The sequence below is a fragment of the Candoia aspera genome, chromosome 4 (genome assembly GCF_035149785.1).
Source record: "Candoia aspera isolate rCanAsp1 chromosome 4, rCanAsp1.hap2, whole genome shotgun sequence".
Lineage (NCBI taxonomy): Eukaryota > Metazoa > Chordata > Lepidosauria > Squamata > Boidae > Candoia > Candoia aspera.
The window spans coordinates 39,644,476-39,667,840 of record NC_086156.1 but is presented as its reverse complement, the minus strand read 5'-3'; the positions used below and the strand labels follow the sequence as shown (position 1 = coordinate 39,667,840).

General features: G+C 35.1%; 1 protein-coding gene across 2 annotated transcripts in view; it reads left to right on the top strand.

The window, feature by feature from the left end:
* Positions 1-23,365, top strand: part of THRB (thyroid hormone receptor beta) — a 183,832-nt gene that overhangs the window by 74,071 nt on the left and 86,396 nt on the right. Inside the window, exons 4-5 of one of the 2 annotated variants that reach the window (XM_063303892.1) lie at positions 1,743-1,851; positions 4,684-4,721. The gene's annotated coding sequence lies outside the window, so the exon portion shown is untranslated. The remainder of the gene's footprint in view (positions 1-1,742; positions 1,852-4,683; positions 4,722-23,365) is intronic. The other variant, XM_063303893.1, reaches the window with a different exon arrangement.

Sequence of the window (23,365 nt, the reverse complement as noted above, 5' to 3'; positions counted from 1 at the left end):
GGAAGATTGTGTTGCCACCACATCATGATCAAGAAAGAATTAAATTCTAAAGGCTGGAAGATTTTGGAGGAATATCTGGGCTTTTTAAAGCAGGTCATACAATTTGAAATTGACAAGAAGAAAGCTCTGTACATAATACTGAGATACGTAAATGCCTTGGTTTACTTTGAAGTGGGATAATTGTATAAATGTGTTTATCAGGATGGTTTCTTAAAGGTTTGGATAAATGGTGATGCGGTTTTGAAAATTCCTACATTTTGGTAAATGCTTAGGTTATTGTTTAGATGTGATTATCAGGATGGTTTTTTAAGGGTTTAGATAAATGTTTATGCTGTTGGATAATTCCTACATTTTTGGTTAATGTTAGTTTAGTTGGCAGATAGGAGCAAATTATAGTGAAGAAAAATAGTGTTTGTTACTATATTAGGTTCCAAATTATGTTTGAAGGGTTTATATGTTTTTCTTTAATTCGGAGGGTAATTTTGTTTTAGAAGGGAATGTAATAATGAGAATTTAAACGCTTTATAGAAATAATGTTTACTATAATATGAATTGGAGTAAGAGATTGATATTGATTTATGTATATCTTTGTTACAGAAAGTCAGAAGTCACTTTGTAGTGGTTTGTTTTGTGTTTTTTCACACCTTTTTAGTTCTGTTTCTTTTTCTTTTTAGGCTTCTTTGTTTCAGTCTTCTTAGTTTTTATGTATATTTTGAAAATGCTTTAATAAAGTTTTCTAAAAAAAAAAATTGTTGTTTGAAAATCCCAATATATAACGTCAAGTGGGCCACCTCTATACGTGGGTTTACTTTCACAAATAATGTTTACTCTCCTCTGCCTTTCTCTCCCTTTCCAAGCATGGCAAACAGCAAATGAAATAGGAGGTGGGAAATGTCTAATCTGCTGCTGCTGGGCTCAAAACAGCAGAAACCCTCTGGCATTGGGTAATGGCAGGGAGCCAGAACTGCGGGGCAGCATATTTCTCAGTCCTCTTTGCTGTCCTCATTCAGTCTTCATAGGTGAGAACAGGGCCGCAACTGGGGGGGGGGGCAAGCGGGGCATGTGCCCCAGATGCTGCGCTGGGGGGGGGCGCCAAAATGGGCGCAGAATCCATGTTTGCCCCAAGTGACAGAGACCCTAGTTGCGGGCCTGGATGAGAAAGAGGAGTCTGGCCTGATGAGTGGAGCAGCAGTGATAGCAGCTACAGGACTGTGGACATTGGGCAGGAAATACCCATTACAACATGCCTATACTACATCCTTCAGCAACAGTTGCTAGAGCACAGTGCTTTCCTCTCACTCTTCTCAGCCTCTGTATCAGCTACTACCATTGCTCACAATGACCTATTCTGCTCCTCCTCCATTGCCTGCCTGCCTGCCTTACATGTTCAGACTGTGCAGACAAGGAAGCAGGGCCGTGTGCAGTTGCTGATTCAGCTAGGAATGGAGCAAGTGTAGCAGGTGCTAGAGATTGATAGCAGCAATAAGCAGTCTATTCAATATGGCTGTTGAAATTCCCTAAGAAAGGAGGACATAGTGACAGAAAGAATGACTGTGATTAGTGATTTTTTAACTGCTAAAAGTACCTCCAACTTCAAAAAAAAAAAACCCTTGTAACAATAATGAGTAATGTTGGAAGTGCACTCACCAAACCTATACTAACTAGTATTGATTGTTATGTGTTTACTTGGCACTGTCTAGCAGCTTTGTGTTGCCTACAAAATTCTGTTTATGTCATTGCAGTTTTCTAAAAAGTTGGTGCAGATTTGAAATTTTCCTTTCACTATGGCCATTTGTGGTATATTCTTCTAATTCCCCCAAACTGCAGTCACTACAGAAACGTATGCTCTAGGTGAGGGTTGCTCCATGGTAGAGAAATAATATGGGAACTGATCATCTTCATGATCGTTAAGAGAGTCTGGGCAACCTGGGTGAAATGTTTGAGATACTGCTCTTCACTTGTCTGGAAACTAACTAGTTTAGGAGAATGGACAATACCTTCCCTGATGTCATAGTCTTCAAAAGGTACATCTTTTCGATTGAATGCTGTACCATATTACAGTGCAGCCTTGAGCCAAAAAAAAGTTGGCTTCCCCTTGCTTTAGGTCTGAAGCAGATATCAGACCTATTTTTTGTATTAGTGATTTCTTCCAGACTGGAGGAAGAGAGAACAGCTAGTTTAGCCTGTTCTGGGAAGGAAAAGAATGAAGATTGAAAGATTTGGCTGGTAATTGATGAAGGGAGATTATCATAAGCGTTGAAGTAATAACAGCAGGAATGTTTTGTGTTAGAATTATGTAGTATATGGTTTGTAATTTCTGTATTATTGACAAAAGTGACTAAAGATTTCATGTTTACATATATGCATATGAATTCAGCTTGTAAAATGAGCTAAAAGTAATGAATGACTGTTTGGTTAAAAGCAATTAATTATTTATATGTATAAAATTCTTTATCATAAAATAAAATGAACATAATCCAGGCTTCTGACAACAAACAGAACAGTTGCTGAAAAATGAATCAGTAAACCTGCCCCATCTCTATGTTTTTTCCATCTATATTGACTTTTTCCCAAAAGTGCCTTTCAATTGTATGGAGTTTAACTAATAATCCCACAACAAGCCAAGGCGGTCAACGAAAAGCACAACTTAAGATTCACTGATTTCAGTAGTTCTTCTGCAAATATGATTAAATTTTGATCCAACAATTAGCATTTTATCCAACCCTTAGCATTTTATTTTTTCTATTGAACTTAGTGTTTACAGTTTGTGATTCGGTGTTATTTGGAGGGTTTTTTGTAGGCAAGTTTAAAATGAAAAACCATGCAGAGTATTGTTGAACTGATGTATTTATTTATATCCATAAACTTTTGAGCAACCTGTCACCTTCTTTTTTATTAAAATTATCTTGACTTCAGGACATGAACCCAGGGCTTGTGTTAGACAAACAGTTTAGATATTGCGATGATGCTGTGCTTAACTCTTGGTAGAACATTGTTACATGCATAAATTGGATTTATTATTTTTAGAATGCTATTGTATTATGTTCACTGAGTTAGCTTTTGTCCTTTTTAAACTAAATTTTTGCTTTAGTCATTGTTGTACAACTACTTTAGATAATAATAATACATATTTATTATGTGCCTTTACCAAGTGATGGTTCAGATCAGAAAAATACAAAGACTTTGCAAAAGTTTTAAAAAATAAAATTGTCAAACCACTAAACAAATGTTGGAGACGAACCACACCCAACAATGTCCTGTGATACAACTGAGGGTGTACATATCCAGCCAAGGTTAATGAGAGTAAAGTAAGCTAATCCACTAATCAAATAAAACAGTCTTTCAACCTCTTCTAAAGGTGAAGGGCAGGAAGCTTTTTCAGGGCTGCAGAGCCAAGTTCCTCAAAGCCTGTAACCTTGAAACTGTCACCTGTGGGTGAATGGAAAGAAGGCTACTCTCAGAGGATTGAAAGAGGGAGTAAAGTCAGACAGACACCAGTGGTTGTAACCAGAAAGCTCAAAACAAATACCAATGGTTGAAATTGGGTTGTCGCTCAAATCCAGTGAAAAGCACTCCCTATTTTTTTTTTTTTTTTTTTAAAGAGAATTGCTTCCATTTGGGCTGTTCTGGATCAAGGTAAGGAGAGGAAAGAAGGATTCAGAGACATCTGCTGGGAGACTTGGCAGTTATTCAAGTGCGAAATAACCCAGACCTGCACCAATAAAGCCTCAGTCTCTTCCACCTAACCCTCTATGTCCTACAAATATTCCTCAAATAAAAATAGCAACATTTGCTGTAAGATCAATAAATGAGCCCAAAGTCAGGAAATAACAATAATTTAAAGTATTGTGTACAGCTGATGAAAATACTGCCTTAGTACACATATTGTACTAAGCCATTTTCTTTTGGTCTGTTGTGTGAACTTGGTCACTGAGCCTTGTAGGCTGTGATTTATAATTTGGAACAATGTGTGAATCCAGACTCCTTATTCAACAAACTCTGACTTAGTGCATTGTGTGAACCAAGCAACTTAGGGAGGCATTATTACATTCCCACATAAGTGATAGATTTAAAAAAAGAAACAGAACTCTGCATGCCTTTTTTTACTGCCATGTTGAATACAGCAACAAAGATGCTTCCTACTGCCCAGGGTTGCTAATTTCTCTTTTGTTGGTTATCTAGTACAAGACACTACACCATGTCTTGGGCTGAAATTAAAACTTCGGATATGATTATCGTGCATCTTCTAAGCCTTCTATCATGCTTTAAATGCTTATTTGCCAATGTGGGGCCTTCATTTCCTCAACTTGTCAAGTTAAGAGACTTCTATTACTTATGCACTACTTCTGTGTGAACTGTATATTTTCTTCAGATTTCTTAACATTGTTGCTGAGATCTATGAATGTGTTTCCAAAGCAAATCTCAAACAAAAGCTGAATGAGAATCCAAACTGGCTGAGGCAGAGCATGATGACTAATCTTTTGCCAAAAGTAGCTGTTGGTTTAAAAAACAAAACCAAACAAAACCATGAACTGTGGCCTTTAGCAATATTCATGTTTAAAGGCAAAGAAGCAGATAGTTATCTTACATTGGAGAGTATTAAAATGTTGTAAGATAGTTGTTGCAAGTCTGTTTTGTATATATCTAAATATATAATTAACACTTTTTTCTTTTTCTCCACAGTATGCAAGCAGTTCTTCTGCTTCAACATTCTGATCCAAGTAAGTGATAATAAATTAAGTTATAGCACAACCATTTCCACCCTAGTGACTTCAACTACAAAAATAAAATGCATAAATGCAAACATGGATGTACTAGGAAATCACACATGAAGATATGTATAATTTACAAACAAAGGGAGAAACAGGACCAAAATGAAATAATGATTGGGAAAAACAGAATGAACAAAACCAAAAGTGATGGATTTATTTGACCATGCTTCAGTAGTAGAATGGCTCTTGTTCAGTCAGGTAGGCTGGGAAAAAGATCCCTGCTAGAAATTCTAAATGATCTATGGACACAGTTCTGAGCAAGATAAAGTAAAGAACTGGTTCTGTATAAGTTTTAAGCTGAAAAATTGGGATTCATTCCCTATGTTTTCATTGTCTGATTGTGAGCAAAGCAATTAAGATTTCAGCTGACAGGGAAAAAAATAAAATTATAAAGGGAAATGCCTTGTACTGTTTTTATGAAGAAAATGTAAGAAAAATTAGCAACAAGAGTACTATACTCCTAATGAGGAAAAATTCTCAAAAACAGAAACTATATTCATGTCTCCAGGCTATGAGCACCACACCTTGAGTAGAAAACTGCCATGTGGAATTCATTGGTATTCAATTTCCCTGCTTTGATTTCATTTTTGCTTTTTTGCTCCAATTATTTTATAGAGAATTAATTGATGGTTTCAAGGATGGGAAATTATTTTTCAAGGTGAAAATGTTCTGTAATTGTGCCAGCCAAGATATCTTGTAACTTGGGTGTCCTGGGGCTATGTATGATTTACACTTGCACTTATATCTAGTGGATGTGTAGTACAGGCCAGATATAATGTAGTGGATAAGAAAACCTTAAACCAGCCAATAAATAAAAATTGGCTTATTAGAAAAGTACATTTTTATGTTGAAATAAGTGCTGTTCTCTAAGTCTGTTCTGTTTTTTGCTGAGTCCTGTAGGAATGGGCAACCTTCTGATGGCTGATAGTTCCATGTAATGTTGTTTGGGAAGGCCATGGGCTGCAGTGGGTGGAGCAGTGATGCAGAATGGATGGGGCTGTGTCATGCATGTAACAGGAACAAGATTTTCTGTTCTGTTCCTGCACTGGAGAAAGTGTCTTTGTTTATGGAACTGTGTTAAGCCTATTTTAAAATATATACCCTATTTTTATGTCTTTTCTACTTCAACATGGCATATAAGTAACGTATTTTCAGCAGTTGTGGTCAGAGAGGGCTCTAGTAACTGCAGACAAAGTGGTTTGCAAACTTTTGGCTTCTGGTTGTCAACTGCTAATCTACTGTAACTGCTAGTCTACTATAACAATACTATAAATATAATAAAGTATGTAATACTAATAGAGGTAAATATATTTGTGCAAATAGAATAATTACAAATATTTACTGCATCAAAAAGAGAAGAAATATGCTTTTGTTGCCTTTCAACCTGCTTTCATTTGATACTTTACATCAGTGACTTTTCTGGAAAGTTTTGGTAGGATTGATTTGCCTTCTGATCTTTAACAATTGGCACTGATCTGCTTTGTGGATGACATGTAAAAGCAAAGTCAACATCAAGAAGCAGTCTAAACAGGTAGAGAGAATCTTTGGAGCCATAAAGGAAGTTCACAGAGAAATTAGATTCTAAATAAATGATTAATCATCGTTGCAACAGTGTAATTATATTAAATGAAAAGATGATGATACTCTTAAGCATTCTCTATTTCCATCACCCATTTGGAGTACTGCTTCTTGATTTTACTTTTCCACTGATGATAATACACTTGGAGAAGTATGGCATTTTCATAGATTGTGCACTTGCACAGGAACATAACGGGATCTGCTGAACTAATTTCCTTGGCACTCCCACAGAGCCTCTATATCCCACCCTTCTGCAGTCCTCATGCACTCTCCCACATTGCTTATCCTGTGCCAGCTGATGCAAAACAGACTGCCAGACAATTCCAATTTATTGCTGTGTGGTAAACTTTCTCATTACAGCTGGGAATCAGATGAATTATCTGATTAAGTCTGCAAGCAGAAAGAGAGCAGATTCAGAGCCACGAGTGTTGTCTATGACAGTCCAGAGAATTCCATGAGCTGATCCAGGGCTAGGAGCAAGAGCAACAGGAACCCAGGTCCAGAATCAGAGAGTTGTTCCCAAGGCCCTGAAAGCTGTTCTTATATAGCCCCAGATGCTGGCCCAGCTTGATTTAAGGTATTGCTGTCCTCTCCTCTCAAGGTGGCATGCTGGCCACCTTTGCTCAACTCTTCTTAGCTTGAACACATTCTTGGGCTAGTTTCCTTTACAGGATCTGGCCTGTCATTATCCAAACCAGATTACATCAGCTCAGGGTCAGTGTCTCCTGGAGCAGTTGCAGGTGTTGGGTTGCCTATTGACTCTTCAGGCTGCTGATTTATCCAGTCTACCTCAGGATTCAGCCAAGATCACAATACTCCTGGGGAGAGCCTGTTATATATGATGATTGATGATCCTATCCACATCATTCCAGAGGAATTCCTTCTCTGTGTTGATTTAATTCACAAGGAATAAAGTGGCACTTCTGACTTTTCTCAGTAGCTTATCCTAACGGCTAAGTCATCTCAGCGTGAGTGAGTGTCTTTAAAAAGACAAAATGAAAATGTCTTTGAATGGTTAAAATAAAAAAGCATATAGGTAGAAATATAACATAGGATTAATTTTTATTTTGACTGTGTGTGCTTCTGTCTATTTTCTTTGGCATTTATTTTCTATGTACAATTTTAGTAATTGTGTGTTCTATTCATCTGAGAACCTTTTCATAGCAGAATTGTATCTAAATTAGGAGCAGACCAGCAGCAACTTCTGGTCTGCCTAGAGCTTCGTATTTTCCTTTTTTTTTTTCCTATAGGAAATCTTTTTAAGTCATGTTCTGTGACTTGACCTTTACCATGATCTATGACTTCTAGTGGGTAAAGATCTGGGGTCTAGGCAGGAAAGAGTCAATATATCAGGGAAGTCTGTCAGGGTTCAAGGCATAAAGTTATGTGTTTGGCCAACCTCACAAGCATTACTGCAGTTGTTGCTTCTAGTCAGGAACAATCCTTGATTAGATCTCTGCCTCTTTACCTTTTAATAGTTGATCTCTTGATGGTGCTCTATATTTAGGCTTAGGAATTTAGGTCAGGGTCCTGGGAAGAAAATGTCTGCCTAATGGGATTTTGGCCCAGGCTTGGATTTTCTGGTGCAGAGGGCTTTGTGGGATTGCCTGATTTATCTTCTTCCAGTGAGCAACCTTTCTCAGAGGAGGCCATGACAAATACATGCTAAAAGATTCTTATCAGGTCCAATAGGCAGCCCCAAATGGGCTGTGACTCCTCATGACTGTCAGCAGAAATTCTGCCAGTCCCCAAATCCTTTGAAATGGAAGTGAATGGTGCTGAGTCTGAATGGTTTGAAGCATTCTGTATGCATATCCTATGCTATATCACTTATAGACAACAATTGATTTTTTTAGTTGATGGTAGAGTGATAGATGTGTAATTTTCCATTGACTTGTCTTTTTTTTTTTTCCTACCAATTCTACTGTCCTGTCTGGTCGAACACATTTTTACAACATTGTGAGCAATATTTACATCTGAAAAATTATAAATGTTTATGATAGTGAAATCAGTGTACTACTATACCATTATTCTGGGAAAGCTATTGCTGTTTTTAACCTAATTTGTTTCCAGTGAGTTTGGAAGTTATTGTTGCACAAATTTAGAACAAATTCTAAACCAACTAATTTAGAACAAAAGTGTTTATCTCACACTGTAATAACCATAGTGACAATTGAAAATGATATCACTGTTGTAATACCACGACCATTTTTCCCAAATGGCCACAGGTAGATGTAGGCATACCAAGTATTCTTATTTTGATTGCCTAAAGCTATTGTGGGTATATACACATTATAAAATAAGGATTCCCTTCACCTGAGCTTAACTCCTGATGACTAATGTCCATGGACTTTTATACACAAAAGTAGTTTGACATATTTTTCAAGTTTTTTTTTTACTTCCCAGTCTAGCCTGCAGTTGGATTTCATGATGGTCCCCAATCTTATGTAGTAAAAAAGTCAAACTTTCACTTTTTCAAGATCATCCAAAATTGGGGAGGTGCTGCCACTTGATAGGCATCCATATTATAATTAGGGCTGTGCATCCTTTAAAAGTTATTTAGAAAGGTGCTTTTTAACATGTGAATGCTAACATAGCACCTATATTTAAAGCAGCAACATTTTTTTCAAGCCGTTCCATGAACGGGAAAAAAAGATGCAACCATAGTGATGAATTGTATTAAAGACATGGCTGCTTTGATGATTTGATTACATCTAAAGCATGTATAACTGCAACAAAAGTTTATACATTTTAGCAATCACATGTCCATCATTTGTACACAGTTCGATTTTGAATTCCCTCTTAAATTGTTCAATTCCAGTTACTTTTCTATCTGTATTAAATCTTTTTTGTTAATTGTGCATATGAAAATTTTTGAAAACTAAATCGCTCTGCAGTCAATTGTTCTCTTGATTTCATTTAAGTTCTCCATGTTCCTGTATTAACAAAACTTGATATGTTAACCATTTCTCTTTGCCTGCTGTTTCTTTTCTATAAAATTCTTCTTATGCTGAAACCAATAAAGGTATTTTTGGGCGCAGCCTGAGTTTGTATCTATTTCATATTCTCAATATGGCACTTCTAACATAATGGTTTTTAAAATCTACATTAACTTTAACTTTATCATACCATAAAAAGCCGTGCCATCCAAACCTCTGTTTATGTTCTTCTAATTCTAACATTCTCTTGTTTCTCAACAGCACCCACTCTTTCATCTAAACCGAACAGCAGGCTGCAAAATACAATTTAAATTCAGGTAGTCCTAATCCTCCTCTCCTGAACTGTTTATCCTTAATTTAGTATTAAAATGTTGCTGTAGAACCTGCTCTCTTGTCTTCCTCCTGACAAACTGCACAAGTATATCTCTTGGTACATTTCTTAGTTTTGTATATCTTGCATTAATTCTATGTACTTTGTCCACTTCTACATCCATAACTTCTTCATTCCATTCCAAAAATTTTGTTAAGGATTCAACAACCCTCTCTCTAATATCTCCCACCACCAGGTTCCTCTGGAATTGCTCTCAGTCATAAACAAAACTTTCTATCTTAATTCCAGTGGTGCCAAATTATTCACTTTTTGTTGAGATTTGAAATGGAAGTAGAACAAGTTAAAGAGTGCATGATAAAATGGGCTAAGAAGTTTGGTTATAATATGCAGATGGATCAATGGGAGAGAATGTGGTTAAAAGGATTGAAATTAACATTTTGTTATAACTTAAGAGAGAATTTCTGTAAAATGATATATTGTTGGTATATGACTCCAGAGAAATTATCTAAGATGTATAAAGGTACTTCTAGTCAATGTTGGAAATGTAAAAAAAATGAAGGGACATTTTACCATGCATGGTGGACTTGTGAAAAAGCAAAAAACTATTGGATACAAATACATATGAGAATTTTAAAGAACATAGATGAAACCAGAATGATTTTTTTTAATTGGGACTTATGGATAACCAATTAGAAAAGACTCATGGAAGATTAGTTTTGTATATGGTAACTGCAGCAAGAATATTATATGCAAAACACTGGAGAAATACTGAAATACCCACAATGGAGGAATGGATTGTGAAGATGGCATAATTTGCATAAATGGCAAAATTGACCTGTTTGATCAGGGATAACACAGTAAGTAATTTTATAAAAGACTGGAAGCCCTTTATGGATTAAATAAGTTTGTAACTGCTGTAAAGAAGACTGGAAGTCACTTTTTTATATATCTTTTTCTTTTTTTCCCCTTTCTTTATCTGTATTGTCTCCCACACTTTTTCTTTTTCCTAAATTTCCTTTATATATATTTTCATGTTTATCTTTTACTCATGTAAAAATCTTCAATAAAAATTATATTTTAAAAAAGCATGCATAGCCCAATTTTATATACCTCTTAAAATGAAAATATTTGTTATGCTATACTTTGTAGATGGAATTAAATTATAAGAAGTTTTTGAGGGACCTCTTGATTTTACCCTATACAGGTAGTCCTCATTTAGCAACCACAATTGGGACCAGCAACAAACTTGTTAAGCAAAGCAGTTGCTAAGTGAAACCACAACTGTGCTTATGATCTTACTTCAGCTTTCCTTTGCTTTACAGACCTGCGAAGGTCATAAATGCAAGGACTAGTCACAAAGTTACTTTTTCATCACTGTTGTAACTGCAGACGGTTGCTAAAAGAGGCAGTAGCTAAACGAGGACTACCTGTATGGTATGAGTCTATAATTAAAAGCCATGAGCCCTCGGGGTGTAAGAACATGCAAAGATTATAAGGTCAACACTAGGTGGAGGTATAGTATTGTTTCAATAGTAGCAGCATCGGTATCAGTTTGTAGAAGAGATTGTAAAATGGGATGCTGTTATTTCTATGGTAGGAGGGTGAAAATTTGTTTTAGCAATGTGGGAGATCAAACTTTTGTACACACAAATAAACATTCAGTCCTGAACAGAGCAACTTCAGTGTGTTTGTTTATTTATGTATTTATCATTGCCCATCTTCCCCCACAAGGAGGGACTCTGTTGCATTCTTGCCCATCTAGATTTGAATTCACATTATCAGAGAACTTACAGGATACATCTATTTTCTGTCACGTATCAAGTTTCCTCAGTCTAGTGCCATCTAGATATATTGTGACTTCAGGTCCTAAGGATTTTTCTATTTTATTTCTGATTATGTTGTATTTTTTAGTGATGCTCTTGCTAGCTATAGATGGTAACATTCCTAAGAAATTTAAAAAATAAAAAAAATATTTTGGGAGAGAGAATTTCATTAAAAAAAAAAAAAAAGCTTGTCTGGGCTTTTGTATATTTTAAAGTTGTTTCTTTTTATTGTTCTTTTGGGAGAGAGGGGCAGTAATAGAAATTTGATAAATAAATAAATAATAAGTTCCTTTTCTGGATTTCGAAGTTCACAATGATGGCCAGAGAAGGAGTTGCTTCCAGTTGTAAAATCTTCTGGGTTCCTCTGTCCTCCAGGGCAAGCAGTTCTGTCTTCTAATCTAATATTAACAGAATTAAATGGACTACTGCCCACTTCACTACAGTCCTAGTCCTGTAAGGTCTGGCCAGGAAGTCCAGAATAGATCCATCAACCTCTGCAAAGATTAGCAAGAGAGCCTATGTACAAAGAAGGCACTGACTTCTCTTCTAGTGTACTCTAGGAGCAAAAACACATGTCACTCTCACAACTACAGCTTGTTTTCAGGATGTAAACTGAAATGATCCTGGGTTTTTTTTTAAAAAAAAAGATCTGAATCATGTATAGCTTTCAGAGGGCTGTATACAACAACATACATATTGTTTGGAGGATTAAAGACTTCAGTATGTGAATACTGTGATAAGCATTTATTAATCAATCTAAAATAATGTTTCTCCACTTGTTTTGCCTGGCATTTACAGCATTAATTACAACATGCACTCTGTGGGGCTGCCCTGGGAGAAAGCTCAGAAATTCCAACTTATACAAAATGCAGCAGTCTTCCTGGCAGAATGTTGCATTTATTTCTGAATACAACTCCAAATGCTGATCTTTGTTTAATTGTAGGTGGGTTATTATGATGTGTCGCTCCAGGTGCCTTTAAGATATTTTAAATGTATTTGTTCCATGCTAATGCAATTTTCAATTTATGCCTTTCTTTAATTTGCTGAGTTACTGGGTCTTATATTTAAACCACAGTGTAAGTTTCCCTCTGGGCGCTTCTTGAGCTGAAACACAATCAGAAACCACGTTAAGAAATAAATGAGTAAGTATAGATTTCTTGCAGTCATGATCATATCCTCACCAAACAACCTGAGCTTTCTCCACAAAACTTTTGCCATTTATACTGATGTTGACTTTATCACAACAAAACACATGATTAGATTTTGGCTTACATATTTAGCAAATATTATGGAATATGGTAAACAACTTAGGAAACCTTGCAAATGATTTTAAGTCTTAAAGCATCTGCAAGTTTATTAAAGTAATAAACCCGCAGATGCCTGCCATTAATAACCTGTTCTTATTTGTTTTATATATCTACCCAATATATATGTGTATTTTTCTTGGAGTGCAAATTACAAGTTAACACTCAGATAGTTTACAGCCTGATTTTAGAGCAGCAGACTACAATTGTTCAGCTTGAATTCTGGCCAAGATGCTTCTCTTCTCAGCAGTTACACTTCTTTAATTATTCTTTCATTTAGATTTTTTTAAAAAGAGACATTGATAATTATCTAGTTTTCCATATAATTTGAAAAAAGCTTTTTTACTTTAGGAGATGCCTATTGCATATTGATGGCTATAAACATTCTGTGGATTTTTCTACAAAAAATCCAAGGGATAATGCATCTTTGGACCAGAAATGATTTACAGTAAAAAAGATTAGTTAATAATAAATTGAGCAACATTATAAAAAATAACCAGAGCGTGAAGCAGCAACAGTACAGATTGTTTGTGGCTGAATTAGTGTGTTGTTCTCAATAGCTTATGTTTTTCTCTCTCAGCACGAACACCATCACAGTTTTTCACTGTAATAATTTTAAGTTACAAGCACACACACTGGATTCTTTCTGAAATTATCTGCAGCTTTTAAATAACTTTTAATCTTGGTGCCTTACTGATCCCATCCTCACCTGGAAGTATCTGAGATTGAATATGGGATCTTATATGTACAAAACCTTGAACTCTCCAACTGAATCCAGCTACTCTGATTGAAGCAAGTTTCTAAAGCATTTTTCAGGACTGAAAAAATTGGCACTTCCTTGATGGCATTATAGAAATGCTACTATTTATTATGAAATGGGAATCTGAACCCTTTCTTAACTAGTCTGTGAATAAGTCTCAGTGCTGGACGTTGAGGCAGAAGAGTCCACTTGCATGAGTTGTATCTGAAAAAAATAGTTCAGAAACCTTGAAAGGAATCAGGCTGAAAAGAACATTACTGTAGACTAACAGTGCTGAGAAACATTCTTGAGAAGAAAGGAGAAAGACATGATTTTGCTTTGGGAATATTGATACTCTAGTTTGTATACATTATTTTAATTTCAAAGGAAGTTTTGGTTTAATTGTTTGAATCTGATAAATGTAAAATTCTTGGAGGGCTCTACTGGATATATTGAATGTTAAAAATAGCAGTATCTGTTTGGAGTCTGCCTCTATTCCACCATTTCCTCCTCATTTGTATGTGTAAGTGTGTGGTAATTAAATAATAAATAGCTATTCTAGGAGCTTTCTTCAACTTTGGAAACAAACTGGTAATTATTTGGAGGGCAGCTCCTAGTCCAACATATGGAAGCGTCCCAGGTTGAGGAAGGCTATTTTTGGCCTGTTAACAAATTTCTTCTTTCTAGCCAACATTTCCTGTATTAATATTTCTTATAAACAAACAAAAAAAGGATTCTTAAAGCTAATTATTTGCCTGAGAAAATGGCAGCAGGCAGAACTTCATGGTTGCTTTTCATTATCGAATTAAGTATCTTTCACAGACTCCTATTTGCACTGCAAAGTGAAGATGCTGCTTGGTCTTGGCACTACAGCTGTTGATATCTTGTGTCTTACCAAAACTCAGTTTCTTTCATATATTCCTATTCAGGGAAGGCAGAAACTTGTATTCTATATTGCTATTGCATATTAGGAATTGATCGCTTTTCTGTTGCACTGACTACAGTATTACATTCAGAAGGATGTTAAATATCATTTGCCCTCATGTTTTGAGATTCCCTTCATCAGTCCAAATAGTCACTGGCTGGTGAGAAGCAAGAGAATATTGCTTAAGTCATATAGCAAGCATGATAAGTTTCAGAAGAAATACATATTCAGACCCTTGACTTTGGCAAATGATACTCTTAACAGGATTTATTTTTTGTCTATTACACTTTTCAACATCCAAATCAGTAGGAGATGACAACTAGCTTTCTGCTCCATATGATTTTATTTTTAAAATATTCTTTTACTTTAAAAAATTAAAAGGAAAGCTGGTGTGCTATAAAGCATAAGTTTCTAGCATAATTGTGATTTACCGCAATGCCTGTTATCCTCACACAGATCCTATGATGGTAGATAGTTACAGTCTATTGGAGGTGTGCACATACAAAAAAAAGATAGGTGGCACAGGAAACTGGCAGTTTGCCTTTTGGTGGATGAATATATTGGAACTAGCCACATTTTGGTAGACTTTCTATTGTAGTATGGAAGCCTTGGCAATTCATAGTTGGTATTAAATGCCCTAATGAACAGGATGAACATTGTAGACTGCAAGAGTTGAAAGGAATCTTGAAAAAAAAAAGTCTAGACCAATCCCTGCCCAGTGCTAGAACCCACAATTACAGCATCCATGAAAGATGGTCATACAGCCATTAAATATTTCTAGTGGAGAGTCCGCAACTTCCCAAATCAATCTGTTTCATTGTTAAAGAGCTCTTACTGTTGGGAAAAATTCCTGATGTCCAACAAACTTTGCTTCCTTGTAATTTAAACTGATCATTTCTTGCCTTAGTCTGGAACATCTCTGAACAATTCTATGCTATCTTCTATATGGCAGCCCTTCAGATACTTGAAGACAGCTGGGATGTCTCTCCCTCCCAGTCTTCTCTTCATGCTTCATCTTGGTTACTTTCCTCTAGTTATACTCCAGTTTGTCAGTGTCTTTCCTAAAAGGCGATGTCAAAAGTGGATGTAATATTCTAGGTGTACTCTGACCAATGCAGAATAGAGAAGAATGATAATTGTCCTTGACACTACCATATGAAGCCTGCTGCCAGGTGGGAAAGAGTGTGAGTGACTTATCAAAGCTACTTGTGACCTTCCCTGTCGGCTTCTCCATTGTGGAATTTATTAACCATCATCGAAATATTATTTATTAAGGTGTCCTAATGTTGTAGTGGAAGTGCACTCACTGACAGATACAAAGGACCTACTTAAGTATGAAATACTTAATGAAATGTGTAGTATTCTTACTTTGTTCTAACTGGATAAATATAATCAGAAGAAACAAGGTTCTTTAAACTTTTATATTTATTTATACTAAAATAGAAATATTTCAAATGTGTGAAGTAAAGTTAGCACATAGACATAAAGATACAGATATACAGTAGATGAACTTGGATACAGAGAAAAAAAAACAATTGTACAGTATGAATATTTTTTGAATGAACAGTGATCCAAAAGACTACGCAATGCAACAAGTAGCAGTCATTTATACTTCTCATTATAGCTCAACTTAAAACATTTAAATCAGCAATAACTGCTGATAATACTATTTTACTAGCCATGTTATGGTCACTTAACACTGGACTGGGTATAAGGTAGTCACATAATGTGTGGCCAAAAATGAGAAAATGCATCAACAAAGAAAATGCAGGTTTGTATAAAATATCAGAATATTGTGATATACTGTATACATACATATAGAGGCAAATAGAGAAATATTTGCTATCTTTTAAATACCATTACACTTAATCTCATTGTAGTGCAGTGATGGATAAACTTTTTGTAGCTTGGGCTGCACGTTTTGGATGGATCTTCAAAAACTATGGGGCAGAGTAATAACACAGTAGTGTCCCTTGGAAAGGTTGGTGGATTAGAATTTTTAGTGTCTTTTTCATTTTTAGAGAGTTGAGTTTTTTAAAAGTAGGATGTTTATGTTATTCTGACTGGATATTTGATTTATTGCTTATTTTTACTTCAACCCTAAAAAAATAGAAAACTATATTGCCATATCTGGGAAAGTCTTCAGGGATCATAGAGGTTGCCTATCCCTTCATAGTGGGAGAGATTGTAATCAGATGACCAATGTGCTTGCTCAGTTTACTTGATCTGCTCTCTCCTCTTATGGCTCTTTATTTTTAAATCATACTTGGACTGGATTGGCCTCCAAACAGAAAATACCTTCCAGCAGAGATCTTTCCCATTGTGAAATAGGACCCATTGCCTATTTGACTGGGACGCAAATCTACAGGATTAGAATTTTATTTTAATTAATTTTATTTTAATAGCTTTTTACTAGATAGCCTCTGCCTAAAGCTTTTATTTTTAAGTGTGTTAATTTTGAGAAGGATCAAAAGAGTTATTTGGGAGATTGAAATGTGTCAAATATATCAGATTTATTTTGGTATTTTGGATTTCAGATGCCTTCTTTTCTTCCCAGTTTCACAGCATTTTAAGGGACATTAAAAAAAAGAAGTTGCAAAAAAAGAAATTGCTTCAAAATCCACAGTTGTGGCTTCAATCCCATTATTAAAGTATTTGAGGGGACTTGAAAGATTAAAGTCTCTTTTGTGGGATTTTCTGTAGTCGTCATGAAAATAGATTAATTAAATACTCATTGTTTAGTTCTTTTTTTGTAAAAAAAAATCTGGTTTGAAAACTGTAAAACTGTTTCAGGATTGGAATACAAACGTCTGCAATCACATAGGCAGATTCTACTGGAATTTAGCAAAGCTGGTTTCAAAGAGTTAGTCCTGAATAGGCACTTGCATAGATAAATGCCATACTAAGTGCTCTTCTACAATGATTTAGTTGCTTAAGTATTGCCTATCCATTTGCCTGAGCAATTACTTTTTAGGTAATATTTCTTAGGAACTATATTTAGCCAACATATTCTTAAACAAGCAACAAAACCAGATGGAATGGAATTAAACTTATCATATTGGAATAGTTAACTCACACAGAAAATGAACAACAGGAGAACTTGAAATTTATGTAAGTAAATTGCTATGGAAGACTTCTGTGGAGGACTAAAAGAATCATCCCATTTGATAAATCAGTTGTCAAATTTAATTAGTGCCATGATGTCCTGAAGAAGACAGCTACAGTATGTGTTCTTTCTGCTGGTTTTAAACCCATAGCATTAGAGGTTCTGGGGAAAATCAAGATAACTTCACTTTGTGAAATTTTCCTGCACTTACCTTTGTAGGTGTGTCAAGGTTTGCGAGGGGAAGGGTGTGTATGAGCTTACATTTATTTGAAAGGAGCTTTGTCAGAACAGTGTCCTGTGTGAAGGTGTTCCATGTGCCTTATTTAAAAAATTACCTTGTGTCTAATGGAAAATTACATTGGAAGACATGCCCCCACAGTTGATTAATGGTCTTGTATGGCGCTACACTATTTTTGGAGTTAGCTTTATTTTCCAAGTTTTATAGAAGCCTGTTACTCTGAGAAGGAGTTCACTGTCTGGCTTGATACATCACTCTAAAATGATATTCCATCAACAGAAGCACTTGATTTTGTCTAGAGCAATAATTGCTCTCTGGATAGTATACAAAAGCAATGTCTGTGATTTATTTGAAGAACATTTCTTATTTTTGGTCAGTCAAACCTCATCCTTTGATATAACTGGTAAGCATTTTGAAACTTCTCCCTTATGCTTCGGCATGGCAAAGAAAAATGACAGGATATTTGCTCTTCATTCAGCATAGGAGTCAACCCAGAAAGAAAGAAAGATCCAGAATAATGAAAGACTGTTCTGGAAAGAGAACAATTCCCTAATGACTAATTTATACTAAGGATAAAACCACAGAACTGGGTCTGTTTATGTTGTCTGTCATCACTTAAGACTAAAGTATTTAAATAGACCCAGTTGATTACTGAAATATTTTACCCATGGAGATGCCATGCAAAATTACATAACGCAAAGTTATACAAAGCCCCAAACTGGCATAGACTTTCAGTAAGTCTCCCAAGAATATTCCATAGGTTCAGTACTAGTTATGCGAGAGATGATTACTCTGACCGAGGAATGGCACTATCTATCTAGCTATAGATCCCTTACTGTATGAAGAAACAGTAGGAATACTCCAATATTATAGGAAGCTTCATTGTGGCTGAATGCAACATATAATTTAATTTAATATAGTATCCCTTGTATTTAGTAATTTTTCCCTTTGGAAATTTCTTTAATTACATTAATTATTACAGTTTTGCAGCACCATTTTGGTGGGCTTTCAGACCTGCAGGCAAAGCTTTGGGGCCATATGTGATCTCGGGCCAGATTCTTATTCGAAGGGCACATTTGAAAGACAATCCTGATATATTTTTGATTGGGGTAAGATGTCCATCTTAAAGATTGTATCCCATGACATTAAATCTGTGGTACATTTTTCCATACAGAAGGAGTGGAGTGCTTGGTTTTGTGAATAATAAGAGTATAATTCCCCAGTTCTTTGCCAATTAGCACTTCAAGGATTTGTGTGGGAGGGGAATCTTAATACTAATCAGACTGTTCACAAGATTACATTGATTCTACATAATACAGACATTTTGATTATATTAAATTAGCTCTTTCTATCAAGCCTCAGGTCTTCCTCAGTTCATATGAAAATATTTGAACTGATAAAGGGATCTGAAATACACAGTTAACTGAGCTACATTTAAAAAAATAGAGATGGTAATTCTCAGAGATAGAAGATGCAGGATATAAAGGCTATACATTATTATCTTATTGAAAGCAGATATCAAACCTATTACAAACTGAGTGTCTTATGCCGCTTTAAAGTAGCAATTTTTTTATTGGATAAGCTTTTGTGAATCATAGGCCTTTTGCCCCTGATAAAATTGATTCTGACCTACAAGAGCTTATCTGATAAATGTGTTAATCTTTAAAGTGCGCCCTGGTTTTGGTGCAGTAGATTAGCATATTGTAGCTATCTCTCTTGAATCTGAACAGACCATTTTTTATAATGAACTCCCCTCCATTGCCACTTGCTCTATTTTTCTGCTAGTGCTCCTTTCAAGAAAATTATTCTTGTGAATGGCTCACTTGCAGGGCTGGAGCCAGGTTTGTAAGGTCTCTGAGCAAGGTATTCTTTGTGAGCCCCGTATATCATCTTCAAGACAGTAGTGTATAGCAAGCGTCATGCCAACATTTCTTTCTTTATGAAATAATTTGCAGAATGATTTTTTACATTGTCCTACATTTCCCAAATTCAGTATTTGTTTTGTTTTTTAATCTTACAGTAGACATCCATCTGACTCTTGATTGTTCTCTAACGTGCACTCTTATATGGTTCAGCATCTCATACTTCAATACATCTGGATGTATACGAGGACTATAAATACAGTGTAAGAAAATTGCAGAACTAAGTTACATTAAGTCAGTTCTTAAGATTGTAAGGCTCAGGCCCATTTAGGTCTTTAGAAGTAAAAAACAACAACCTAAATAAAATCAAGATAAAGCAATCACTGAGGAGGAACTGTAATGTACCTTTGATCTAAAGGAGGGAAATGCAATTTACGCTGCAAACCACTCAGAGAAAAGCTGATTCTATATATGATTATGACCTCTCTTTTGAGTTCAGTAATTCTTAATTCATGTCCTTAACACTATACCCTTGGGTATTTGCTCAGAAATAAACTTCATTAAGTCAATTGAATGTATCCATAGATGTGTATAGGATTACAGCCTAAGTAATGTATTTAGAATTATATATTTACTCATCTAAAATTAGGCAACGGGCTTTCTTTCCCTTTAAAAGTCAGACATAGTCAGCACTGTATGAAACTTTAAAGTGAGTAGTATGATACACTGACATAATGACATTGCATGTTTATAAATGATACATGGGATAAAGAAAATATGAGAATCAAATCAAGATGCAATTTTTGGAATCTTGAAAAAAATCTTTATCATACAAGATCTTTCTTGTCTCTTTTCCATGTAATACACTTTTATGGACAAACTTCCAGAGACTTCAGTGTAAAGGTAAAGAGAAATGGGAAAAGACAGAAAAGATTAAACATCTGGGATACAATAGTCTTGATGCCCATGCTTATGGGTCCAAACACTGGGAAATTTTCAAAACAGCCTAGAACTTTCCTGGTCTGCAGTGCCAGAGGACCCATCCAGTGCAACTTTCTGGCTACTACCTAAATATTTGCCTGTTCTTGGAGCTAAGCACTACTACTCACTAGAGATGGAGAAAGTGTGATTAATGATCATAAACTCAAATCTTTTTTCTTATTGTTCTCTTCTGCTTGTCACTGAATGACATGACCAGGGCAGAAGGTGCCCAAGAGGCAGAGTTTAAGAAATGAAGAGAAATGTGTGATGTGCATACAACTGTAGGAAAAATGTATTAAGAGTTCAGTGCTACAAGTATGTCAGTATTTTAGTTTCTTGTCTGTAAGATTAGTGCTTTTTTTTAAAAAAAGTATTTATTTTTATTCTCATTTCCTTTCTGTCATATGCAGGAGAAAGAAAGGACTGCATGAAAGGAGTAGGAGAGAAAGAGGTTCCTACTGAATATGGATTATTAGGACAACTGCAACTCTATTTTATTTATCATTAGTTTTTCCTTAAATTCCACCCTATTTTAGCTTATAGGAACAACTGGATCCTTTTCTCAGACACTGATATTTAAAAAGTGTGAGGAAAGAATAAAAAGGCTAAGCAATATTGTAGTTTTGGTAGTTTTAGAATTTGGATTGTCTTCAGTGAAAGGGTCTTTAGATGGAACTGTGTGTTGTTTTGCTTACTATATTTCATTATAGCATTTCAACTTGAAAGCCCCCTACTTATTCTGCTGATTGAGGCTAAAACACAATGAGATAATCTCTTTTCTAGCTCCTTTAAACTTTTGCCCTGATTGCATATGCCTGTTCGACTGGGATGCAGGTTGTGTAAATAGCCGTTTATCCCCCCTGTTTCTATGATTCTGTGAAAAACTATGTACAGTATGTTTGACTAGAGTCATTCTCCCTTCTTAAAGATAATACAGAGAAGAAAGGATAAGGCAGTAATCAGCAACTTTTTCAGGCAGTGGATTTCATCAGAAAATGTGACATGATGTTATAGAAAGAACCTAACATAAAAATAAAAATTAAAAATAAACTATTTGGAATAATAAATAAGCCTAAACTTACTAGTAGTTATAATTAGTTATTACTAATTATAGTAATGTATCAAGATCCATACCTTGCCTTTCATTTTTCCTCTGATGATATTGAATACTTAAAGCAAAATATTATTTTGAATATTCACACTGCTATAGTTCATGAAGTAAATCTTGAAAAGGCTGATTTATTTATACTTTTTTATTTTAAGTACCTGAATTACATATAAGTAATGGCTTTTCTATGTTATTTAAGTTTGTTTATATCCCTGTGCTGTTTATTAATTTATTTAATGTTTAAATGCTTTAAACAATTTTGTGATTTAACAGGAGAATTTTGATTATTGGCCAGATTAGAAATAATAATCTGGAAATATAAGGTGCATTCACAATTGCATGAATATTTTTTAAATAGTATGATTATGGAACAGAATCATAGAACGTAAGGGTAGGAAAGGATCTTGGAGATCACTTAGTCCAACCATCTTCCCAGTTAATGTATCCACCACTACAGCGTCCTCCACAGATGGCCATCCAGCCTCGGTTTAAATACAGAGAGCATCTAGCAGAAGAGAATCCTACAGCTTCCAAGACCATTCCATTGTTGAACATTGTTAAATTTCCATTAAGAAATTCTTCCTGATGTCCAGTTGAATCTGCTTCCCTGTGATGTAAACTCAGTTTCTTGTCCTGTCTTCTGGAACAACTTTGAAAAATTCTGCCCCAACTTTTGCACAAAAGCTCTTCAGAGACTTAGGCAGCTATTATGTCTCCTTGTAGTCTTCTCTTCTGCAGGCTGGACATCCCCAACTATTCCTCATAAATTTTTCCTTCCAGTCCTCATAATATTTTGTGAGTTCTCTGAATGTTCTCCAATGTATCAGTGTCCTGCCCATAATTACTTCTAAATTGTTAATTTTACCTTGACTATAAAAACAGAGTTTTGCCTAGGTTGACAGATATTAGCTCAAAAGAAGACAGTATATACCCTCAGACTAGGGCATTATTTAATAGTGGCATATAGTCAGTTTCTGTTGGCAGTGTTCCATAAATAAAAGCCTTAATGCAAACGATTTTCATTTCTGTTTGACTTTTTGTAGTATCTTTTACGGTTTCATTTGTAATTTTAAAAAGTATTCTTATCTATGGTAATCAGATTCTTGGTTTAATCCTCTAGGAATTAGGAGAGTTGGAAGAAAATGACAAGCTTAATAAGTACATGAATTTATAAAGATAGATGTTTTATTATTTTAACTCTGCCAACTTAATATTTATTGACCTGGTTTTGATTAAGCTTTTATTTCATGTTAGTTAATACAATCTAATTACCTAAAAGTTTTTAAAAAACGAAATAGTCCATGCTTAAATATGGTATTATTGTATTTTTACATTTGTTCTGTCAGTTAAAGAACAGTGCATTGCTCTTACTATTTTCTAATCTAAATTTCAGTGCTAGATCCTAATTGGAATTGTCTCTTTTTGTGAGAATGTGTGCTCCTTTATGTGGTAGCCGGAGCAGATTAGTATTAGCCATGTGACTATACCAATAGGCAATAAAATAATACATACTAAAGTAGGAGTAGAAAATATTAAATCACAAATAGGAAAGATAGAGAAAAATCTGTACTGTATTAATTCATAGAATTTCATCACCCTTGGAATCAACTCCGATCCGTTGTAACAATCCTGTTCTGAATAGTCTTTGATATGAAAAAG